The 11,422-nt window shown below is 38.1% G+C and overlaps 1 long non-coding RNA gene across 2 annotated transcripts in view; it reads left to right on the forward strand.

The window, feature by feature from the left end:
- LOC110438169 (uncharacterized) overlaps positions 1 to 138 on the forward strand; it is a 236,490-nt gene extending 236,352 nt beyond the window's left edge. The window contains exon 5 of one of the 2 annotated variants that reach the window (XR_015518330.1): positions 64 to 138. This is a non-coding gene — a long non-coding RNA (uncharacterized LOC110438169). The remainder of the gene's footprint in view (positions 1 to 63) is intronic. The other variant, XR_015518328.1, reaches the window with a different exon arrangement.
- The last annotated feature ends 11,284 nt before the right edge of the window (positions 139 to 11,422 follow it).

Consider the following 11,422-nt stretch of genomic DNA (forward strand, 5'->3'; position numbering starts at 1 on the left):
TTGTTTCTGTCTGTCTATCTGTCTGTCTGTCTGTCACTGTGCTGTTTATCTGATATGACGCAGGAGAAGGAGATGCGCATGTCGGAACGGTGGGCAGGAAGAAATAACTTATTTGCATTTAAAGGTACAGTCTAACAGGTTACATCAAACAGGCTACTGGTTTTCAGTATCTGCTGTCTGAATATATAAGGACATTTAACTTGAATTTACACATCTACTGGAAACTGAAAACTTGAGAGGGTCACTTCACAAGCTTTTTGCTAAATCCTTTTTCCCATAAAAAATACTGTCAACTATTCACTCCAATCTTCACTTCAACATAGCAAGAGGAAAGTTTAGTTTGAAGGTGCAGTAGGTGATCTGCCAAAATGCTAGTCGGTTAGCATATTAGCTTTGGACGGCAGAGGAGGGACTGTGTTTCAAAGCTACGCCTCCTAATATCGCGAACGCGCCCACCGCGACGCGAGTCACACGACAGCTGACAACCCATTAGTTCATGTCATTCGCCAGAAGTGTATGTAGTGGTTGGCCCTGGGGCGTGCAATTTCACTTATTACTAAGCCACACTTAACATGCTATTTCAGAGTGAATATTTAGAGTAGCATGATAAACAATATAGGTAGCGCGTCACAGGCTGTCATTGTTCAGAAATGAACCAATGTAAATATATAAGCAACTTCAGCTCAATAAAGCAGGTTAGGTGGAGTAGCGCTATTTGTTGATGTTTTGTTGTTAAACTAAATATAAATCTACATTATGGACGCGGTAAAAGGACCTTATAAAACTGAAAATACTCACATCAATCTTTCACAGGGAGATTTCAGTGGCTGAACAACACATCTCTGCATAACCCATTTGTAACAACAACATCTGCTTTGCGTGAAGTTAAAAGAGTTTTAAAACAGAACATTACCTGTCTAACAGAAATACTTCAGCCATGGTGTCGTCCTTCCTCCAGCGTGCAAAAGTAACTCCAGTATTGATTCAGGATTTTAAAAAATTTAATTTTAATTCAGCATTTAATTTTGCCGCGACCGTGACAGTCTCGAGTGCATGTGTCGTGATTGCGCGACTCTCATCTAGTCGTGCACGCGCGGCGCTCATGGCAGATATGCGTGAACGGAGATGTGCAAAAGCCCAAATCTGCTTTTGTTGATAGGCAGTTTGAGCTACTTATCGGAATTATGGAAGATGTCGGCCCGACAAAATTTAATTGGATGAACATTTTTTGTTTTATGCCTTACCCAGAATATAAAAATACATATAAACACAATTAGATCATTTACTGTAACTTTAACAATATTATTATTATTATTATTATTATTATTCATTCATTTTCGGCTTAGTCCTTTTATTAATCTGGGGTCGCCACAGCAGAATGAACCGCCAACCCATCCAGCACGTTTTACGCTGCGGATAGATCCAGCACGTTTCTAGCTGCAGCCAATCACTGGGAAACACACATACACTCTCAACCTCACACACACTACGTTAAATTTAGCTTACCTAATTCACCTATACCACATGTCTTTGGACTTGTTTGGGGAAACCGGAGCAACCGAGGAAACCCACGCGAACACAGGGAGAAAATGCAAACTCAACACAGAAATTGCAACAGACCCAGCAAAGGCTCGAACCAGTGACCTCACTGTGAGGTGATTATGCCACACACTGCGCCACCACGTCACCCATTATTATTATTATTATTGTTATTATTGTTATTATTATTATTATTATTATCCAACAATATCAATATTTTAAAAAATAGATATATTAAAAACATAAAATATATTAAATAAATCAAAAAACAAATAATAAAATGTTTTTTTATTTTTATTTAATGTTATTAAATTGAACAATTTTGATCAGTTCATTTGATTAGAAACCATTTATGATGATACATTTGTAAAACAAAAATATTTGTAAAAGTACATTGGAAACTGCAGATTTTAGCAACCCTAACCTTAATTGTGATCAAACAAGCATTTTTTTTTCCTTTACAATGTCTGACAAATATCAATGCCAAATAAATATCATAAAAATTCCATATTGTATGAATATATAACCACCTAGTGTAAAATCAAGAGTCCATATATAGAGAGAGAGAGAGAGAATATGTACAGTATCCCCAGCTCTCATTATCACAAACAGCCTATAAAGCTGCAGTAATCCTTGTGTTTTTATTTCAAGATAAAGGTTTTAATTAACCATGCTGGATTTTCAGAGGTTGTGTCAAGGGCGTTTACAGTGTGACATACAAAACAGATCTCTCCGTATTTCTTTCTCCAACACAAAAGCGCTCCCTGAAGGGATGACATTTCAAACGCCCGTGTGTTTGTCTGCCTCTTGTTTGTGGTTCTCAGATACGTAATGGAGATTAAAAGAGCCGTGTTTTGTTTGCGCTCGACTGTATATGCGTGTGCTTGCGGGCGTTTGCATGAGCGCGTGATGCCGTGCTGTGGGTGGAATATTTACCTCCTTCCCCACAGGTGAGAAGTTCACTATAAATCACTCCGCTTTCTGATTGGTTTGAGCGACTTCTACAAAACACAATCTGACCTCAATAATGGCGCAGGCCCAATGCTTATAAACAAAACTAATGGAGTATTGAACTTTGATACAGCGCCGGCCAGGTCTAATCTAACATACAGTCACAGGGCATTAACAGACGGGGTCGGTTAAGCCCAGTCAGCCCTGCTGAAGAGAATGTATTCGCGCAGAGGCTCTGTCTCATCAAAAGCTATCAGCATAAAATCAGTTCCCTCTCCACAGCTCTGCGAACACACTGTAAATCTACAATGAATAAAACATCAGACATGCCAACGAACACCCTGATCAATGAGGGTGGGGGGGCTGAGGTCCTGTGTGTGTGTGTGTGTATGTGTGTTTGTGTGTGTGTGTGTGTGTGTGTGTGTGTGTGTGTGTGTGTGTGTGTGTGTGTGTGTGTGTGTGTGCGCGCAACAGATAATGAGTTCTAGATAAAAGTGTGTGAGGACATGTCATTTGGTCCAGTGTGTTTACGAGACTAATTTTGTCTCTCTCTGTCACACACACACACACACTGAGAGATATCACAGGATGCTGGAGATAAACAGCCCTCTCACAGACACACACACACACAGTTTTGGGACTGCCTGGAGAGGTGGATAAAAGGAGAGGAGTGTGATATCAAATAAGAGAATGTGGCTTTGATAAACGAATGAATGTCTTTTTTTCTCAACAGTGTTTTCAGACTGAGGGACAGTTCAGGGAAAATCAGGTAGAAAGGCCAAGGGTGTGTGTGTGTGTGAGAGAGAGAGAGAGAGAGAGAGAGAGAGAGAAAGACAGACATAGTTTGTGAAATAGTCTGTGAAAGGCTTTCATCTTTAAAACAAACTGACAAATGTTTGGCTGCCTGAACGATTGGTTCTGTTGGCTCAAATGCTTTGTACTTTGTTTGCATTCAAACTGGATCATCTCATGATATTGCATATACAGCAGAGCACATCATGATTTTGCCAAGTATGATGCGATCTTAACATCTATGTTGATCCTGGAACATTATTTTTGTTCGAAAGTGTAATTCATATCTATTCCCTACCACTAAACCCAAACATTACTGTAAACTATTCCCAATATCAGAGGTAAATAATAGTTGGATAATAGTTATGTAGAAGTGTGTTTTCCTAACCGTTAGCCTGAACTTAAAATAAACAATGAACATATCTTTAAATTCTAATTGGCTGATGTTAATCCAGGAACATGTCCTGCTTGGTGAAATCAGGGTAGGGTACAGGCGATGGGGTGAATGCAACTGTTTAATTAGTCTGCCGTACAAAATTATTAGACTGTTGGTAGATAGATAGATAGACAGACAGACAGACAGACAGACAGACAGACAGACAGACAGACAGACAGACAAATGGATGGATGGATGGAACATAGCTCTATAAACATTGCTGGAAATCGCAAATTATTTAGCCAGAGGAACGTACGGCTGCATTTTGTCTTTACAATAAATGCTATAGGTATAATGCCTTTACCAGCCAAACGCTTACCTCTATATGGACGGCTCTTCCACTGTTAGATTGTCCAGTGGTTCGTTGTGTACGTCAGAGGATTTGAGACACTGAGCAGAGTTGACCATGATGAAAGGATTTAAGTCTGGCGAAGAACAGATCCAGAGAGTAGATAAGACAAAAAAGTAAAAAAATAAAATAAACAAATAAATAACAGGGTTAGAATGTGGTAAAATCTGACAACGTGGTGAAAATCAGGCTGCCAAGAGGGCTGTTCTTTTTCTGTATTGCCTTTGAAAACACTGTCGGTTGGGTTTAAGGAAATGGGTGGGCGCTGTTCAATCAGTGCTTTTTAAAACACTATCAGTTGGTTTTAAGGAAGAAGTAGGGTGAAAGTATCAGTCAGTGAGTCAGTCGACAGCGTCCTCTGATGGATTTGCATGAGAAGAGAAGGCGCGAATGGCACTCGCGAGAAAAATTTTAGATCTGAAAAAACATACACAGCAGCCTCTGGTGGATTCGCAAAAACAAAAACTGCAAAAAACGGAAGACGTAGGACGTCCTGGAACGTATTTGTTGCTCTCCAGAAATGTATATAGGGGTGGGTAATCAGAATGAGCCTGGGTTAATATTGTGATTATGAACGCACAATATTTGTATGGGCACTTCAAAATACCATAAATAATTATTTATTATTTAAATATTCAAGGCTGATCTATATCTGCGTCAGGCACACACTTATAATCCGGCGCAGCCTTCAATCCCTGGCCATGGCTGTCACCAACGCTGACGCACATCTCTCGAAAAATGTAATGTAACAACACGTCACAACATCATGTGCAAGCTCTGTGATTGGTCAGCTTGGTAGCACTGACGAGTGTGGAAGGGGGTGAGAGCCATAAAAATAGATAGAGATGGATGTATGGAGAGAGAGGATGATAGATTGTTATACAGACAGATGGATAAATGACAACCACTTTCAGTGCTGTATTGAGTGGAGTTTTCTGCCAAATATTCAGTTGACTGATTGCTCAAACTCTTTGTAGTCTGTGTACGTACAAAACGTCTCATCACACAAGATTGCATAGGTGATGAAAATTTAATTATTCCCATTAATCTGCCATTCATCAACAATAATCACTTAATCCCGATGATTTGAATTCAAATTTTTCTAACTGGATTATCTAATTGTGCCCAAACATTCTAAATAATTTAATTCATGAATACTGAGCCAATGAGGAGTCATCCAGGCTGCATTAATGAGTTCTAAATACTGAGCATTCCAGCAGACTCCAAAACACTGTACACAGAGCCAAGAACTCCCGGCTCAACTGACCTGAGAGCTGTTCTAGATTCAGACGCAATCAATAAACATGTTCTTTTACTTTTTATCTGTCATCTGATTCCAAAGGTGTTATTCAAAGAGTAATGGAAAAAGCAAATGTTGCGTTAAATAGGCCAATATTGACAATACATTTATAGCCTACATTTGATAAGCCCGGATTCTCTACAGCATATGCCGATTAATAACTGATGCAGTAAATTGTGATAAAAACCATTCAGAGTGTGAATCCTTAAGGAGTGAAGTTCTTATCGCAAACCTACACACTTTGAACGCACATGGAAGGTATTTTGTATGCATCATGAGTTTATTATTCTTTTGTTATTGTTTTTATCTCATTTTTATTAGCATCAGCACAATCCATGGCTTTAGGGCAGATGACTTGCTAAAATTATGAAGAATAAAGTTTAAAAGCCTGAGAGGCAAACACAGTATGTGCTCCTTCCCAAATTCTCATCAGTAAAACCAACAAAACATCTCTCTGCAGAACAAACCCCAAGTCCTTGATTGAAGACCAGATTAGTGCCTAAAATAATAATGAGGATTTTTGTAACGTGTCCAAGTCAATGAAGTTGTGAAATTCAATAGTTGTAGGGGAGAGAAGCTTATTTGACAGTTTCGATTGATTCTCATATCGATTGATCAAAGTTGTAGCAGTTGTTGTTCTGCTTCTTTGAGAAGTAAGGGCTCTGTATTCTCCTAAAAGAGTATTTTTCGATAAAGCTCCAGCTGGCTTTGGTTCGATACTTTAACAAAAGCTGAAGAAATTATAACAGTGAACTTGGGTTTAATCAATAGTCGTTACGTGTTGAGTGCTAAAGTGCCTCAAATAATGCAACACATACAGTACAAATGATGGAGACACGTGGCAACATGTTTGAAATGTATATATCAAATGTTTAGATGCTTTGGTTCCTGGTATATACAGGGTGATTCAAAAAAGAATTCTTCAACTTTCAAAATCTATTTAATCAAAGAAACATGATGGAACCTTGGGTAATTAATCAATGTGAAGAGCACTTAAGAAAGTTTTTTTCAGTAGAAAACAAGTTCATATAGGTTCAATATGAACCCTCCAGAGACTCAGGTGATACCAACCTGATACTTTTTTTAGTTCCTCAATGTAAATCGACAACAAACAGAGCTTAGCTGTCCTTTTCTTCTTTGCAGAGTTCTTGATTTTGAACATTGTTGTATCTTTATGGATCATCTCATATATATATATATATATATATATATATATATATATATATATATATATATATATATATATATATATATATATATATAAACTAATTAATCACTTTTTTGAAAATTAATCACGATTAATCATGATTATTCAAATTTTTTAAACTGAAACTTGTAATTTTGGCTATACAAATGTAAAACTAATGTAAACGCAAGACAAAAACTATTTAAATTCAAAATATAATTGTTTATTAGAATTTTTGTTTAACTTGTAACACAGATTTCTTCATGTTAACAGAATACCCACAATAAACCATCAAGATCCTGGCTTGACAGCCATATTTATTACAGAAATAAAAACACAGGCATTTTAATGCCATTTGAATTTCAAAACAATCAATGCCAATAAAGAAAAAAACAAGATTTCCAGGTTGGATTCTAAGTGGGCTGCAAAAAAATGTCAAAATACAGGCCCTGCAGACATGGAAAATGGAAAATTATTATAACAATAAATTATTGAATACAAACAATTGTACTTATTGTAAAGTTGTATTGCTGTGAGTTGAGAACATTAATTATAAAGCAAAAACTATTTTGCTTAGTCCTCCTTTACATTCAGCCAGTTGCTAAAACTGTTCAGTCTGTTGATACAATTGAGGGACAATGTGGACCTTATCTTTTAAATGATGTGAGCTGAGAGTGCAATGCAATCCCATGGCAATTCGTAACTTTTTGATTTAGTGGCTACATACAACGACAGTTACTTCTTTCTTTCTGCCAACACAACACACATTCCTGATATGCGAGTAATCTGTAAAAATACAGCGCTACAAAATAGAGAAATCGACTTAGAATATCATTTACCAGCATACCTGCAAATATTTGTCTCTGAAAGTCCGGGTAAGGGTGAGGTCTCTTAATAATACTGTTGAGAACCGGTGTTCCTTATAAATAAACTGCATAATTGCTATCTAAACAACTACATTCTCAACTAAAAACACCTCAAAAGTACATTATGTTGTCCAATAGCTGCTATATTTGTTAAACTGTCGTTAGTTTATTGATCTGCTGTCACTCTATGCGGGCGGAGTAATACACAGAGGTGAAAAGGCTGTAAGAGTGCTGTTATTGCAGAATATCACACCGCTAATAGCCAATCAGATTCCAGAACCAAACACAACTGTTTTAGATAGATAGATAGACAGACAGACAGACAGACAGACAGACAGACAGACAGACAACCACACACATGCACGCACACACACACACACACACACACATCACCATAGCATGCAAGAAGTCAACCAAACAAGAAATAATTACATTAAAGCTAAAAAGATTCACCATATGTGGAATGTGGGTGTAAATTGACAGCTGTTGTCCGAGTGTTTGTGTGTGTCTGTCAGAAAAGATTCTTCACAGAATGCTGGCAGATTGGCCACTGTTTACAACAACACAGGAACTGTCTACCTATCATTTCATACTCGGCAAGATTGAAGAAATGAGATGAAAAGCAGGAGGACTGAGGGTGGAGGACAGTGAGAAAGCCAGAGGATTTGAGGTGAGGTTAGTGACGGCTTTGCCTGTTACCTGTCATCAGCTTGTCTGGGCTGCCAGAACTGGAAAGGCGTGCATGTGAAGTGTGTGTATGTGTACATGTGTGTGGGTGTGTGTGAGTGACGGGTCCGGTATGAGTGTGTATGTGGCCCATCTTCATCTCCCAGTCTGTTTCATATACAATACTGGATACTGAACAACCAGAAGTTCCCAATTTCTAGTTATTTTTAGCAACAAACAAATGAATTCAACTAACTAGAGGTTATGGTGATATTTTGTGGGTAAAAGCTTGTCAGAAGTCCTGCATGTTCTTGTATATATTTATAAAATATTCATTAATACAGTATATTTATATATTTATATATGCTTTATAAGTGCCCTAAAAAAGCTATTCATGCTGAATAATATTCATTGTTATTTTAAAACTATATAGTCACTATCCTTCGTGGGTCTCCTCAGGTGTTTCTAATGGCTCGTTTCCACTGACTGGTACAGTACAGTATGGTTAGGGTAGGTACAGGTCACCTTTACCAGGCTTGCACTTCCACCACAAAGGGTACCCTTTTGGTGGCCGTGGTGTATGACATAAAGTTTAAGTCGATGTCATGCTCGCTCGAATAAATGTCTACAGTAAAACTGTACGGGTCGTTTACATAACATATGAGAAGCACTTCTCACAAAACAGATGCTTTATACACATAAATACTTGTTAACTTTTCTATGAACATGGTTTGATTATAACTGCAGACCAATGACAGTGCACAATAGCCTACTGTAACGTCTGTAACTAAATAAAATGTATACATAAATGTAACATATATAAACACATACAGCCCCTTACAGTCTCTGATATATTATTAATTACAGAAAAACTACACACATCATACATTTAGTACTTATTTGAGTTCAAAAACACACGCAATATAGCCCACAGTCAGCGCAAACCTCTCATCTGTGTCTGTAATCTTCACCAGCACATGTAAGCTCTGTTAGAGAGTAATTTTGTCATTCCCAGTTCATAATAGTCCAAAAGGCAAAGATAAACATGGCAGTTTGTTCATGATTTAGGTAGCTACAACAATTTTGCTCCTGTGTTTTGTTGGACTTCTCTTTTTTTTCTGCGCTTCACTCTCGCGCTTGTCCTTTTCTTTCTGAATGGATCAAATGATTGAGACACTTCAATAATCACACACACGTTATTATTATGAGCACAAGAAATTTGTTATATCAAATATAACATTAGATGTGATCGTGAGCTCCCGGAAGAAAGCAAAACCGCTCACACTTTTAGACGGGCTCGTAAAACAACAACAGGACACAGCAGATTTTTCTTCTTGGCTTTGTGTCTGTTCATCAAGACGACGACAAGGTTTGTTTGAGCTCGGGTCATCCATGGCTCATTATTATTTGCATATAGTATATCCATGTAATGTCTCTGCTTTGTTTTTACAAAACATGGCGGTTCCTTTGTTTTCATTCTGTCTAGCTCCACGAGTTTGTGACGTGTCTCTGTAACCAATCAGCGTTCAGCTGCGCATGTAGCTCCACTTTTTGGAACCCTTTCTCCTGTTTGGTACTCTTTCGAAAGGATGCCGAAAATGTGGTATGGTACAATTTGGTTCCATAAGCATTTGACAGTGCAAACGGCCATAAAACTGTACCAAACCGAACCACACCGTACTGTACCACTCAGTGGAAACGGGCCATAATTATGCATTCTTAATTGAATGTCCAAACACGTCCTTATTACAATTCAAATTGTTGTTACAGATAGTATAATGCTGAAAATATTTTCCAGTAGGTTAGATATTAATTAACAGTTATTCAAATGCCTTTATTAAAGCCTGTCATCTTACAATAACTGTTGGTCTTACATATCCACCATTTTTGTAGTTTGTTTATTGCATAGTTCTAAATAAATTCAGGTCCAATGTATTGTGGGCAATATTAGCTGTTAGAGATCTGCACTTTGAATTTATACTGGAAATAGTAATCCATCCGGGTAACTTTGGAATACTCATTTCAACATATATGATTTGGGACATACTAATTATATTTTTGAATCTTATTTAGGATGAATGTTATGCAAACTGGGATACAGCATGTGTTTTAGGACGTACATACACCATAGGTACAGTTGCCTTGAACCATGCCGAAGGGCAATTGCCCCCTAAGAGGTCAACAGCCCTTCTGGACACTGTTAACAGAGGGCTTTGTGTATAGGGAAGCTACATCATGTTAATTAGCATTTTGTTTTTTTAAAATATTAAAATATTCGTTCATTCATTTTCCCTCTGGTTAATTTGTTTATTCATCAGGGGTTGACACAGCGGAATGAACCACCAACTTATCCAGCATATGTTTAACACTTCAGATGCCCTACAAGCTGCAACCCAGTACTGAAAAACACCCTTACACACTCATTCACACACATACACTGATGTCAATTTAATTTATTCAATTCACCTATAGCACATGTCTTTGGACTGTGGGGGAAACCAGAGCACCTGGAGGAAACCCACATGAAAAGAGGGAGAACATGCAAACTCACAGATATGCCAACTCACCCGAACCAGGACTCGAACCAGTGACCTTCTTGCTGTAAGGTAACAGTGCTAACCACTGAGCCACCAATAATGTAATAAACAGTAAATTATAAAGATTTGTTCAGACCAAGAACGATAACTATAGCAATAAATGTAAAGTTTTAATTAAAATTATTCCAAAACAAACAAATAAGGCTTATTCACACCCCAACTATAACCACACATACATTTGTACCCAACCTGAAGTTTGACCAAGAAAGGGTATAAATTATACCACAAATGCTGTCAGCCGGGTTTAGCTTGTAGTGAATTAGACATACGTTTTCAAATGGAAGCCGGCTGTTTTGAATGGAGTTTTGCTGTGTGTTTGAACTCAGGCATGGATGAATGTTGCTGGAGAGCTCGTGCAGACGTTTGCGGCTCTGTTAAAGGATAGAGAGTGGCATAAATCAGAGGAGATGGGTATTGTTATGCTTGGAGTTGTGCTGTGGACTGAGCTCACTCTCAAAGCTGCTGGCAGATTTATACACGCGCACACAATTTATTTTGCATTGACAGATTGAGCTGAAATATGAAATCATTCTGGACATGGACTGCGCTGTTGGCAGAAGCCGTGTGTGTGTGTGTGTGTGTGTGTGTGTGTGTGTGTGTGTGTGTGTGTGTGTGTGTGTGTGTGTGTGTGCGTGTGTGTGTGTGTGTGTGTGTGTGTGTGTGTGTGTGTGGTGTTGATTTTGGAGGGAAGGAGTAAGTGGATTGAAGGGGAAAGGATCAAAACAAGGAGAGCGAGAGGT

This window comes from Danio rerio, chromosome 20 (assembly GCF_052040795.2).
Source record: "Danio rerio strain M-AB ecotype USA chromosome 20, GRCz13ab, whole genome shotgun sequence".
NCBI classification, from domain to species: Eukaryota; Metazoa; Chordata; class Actinopteri; order Cypriniformes; family Danionidae; genus Danio; species Danio rerio.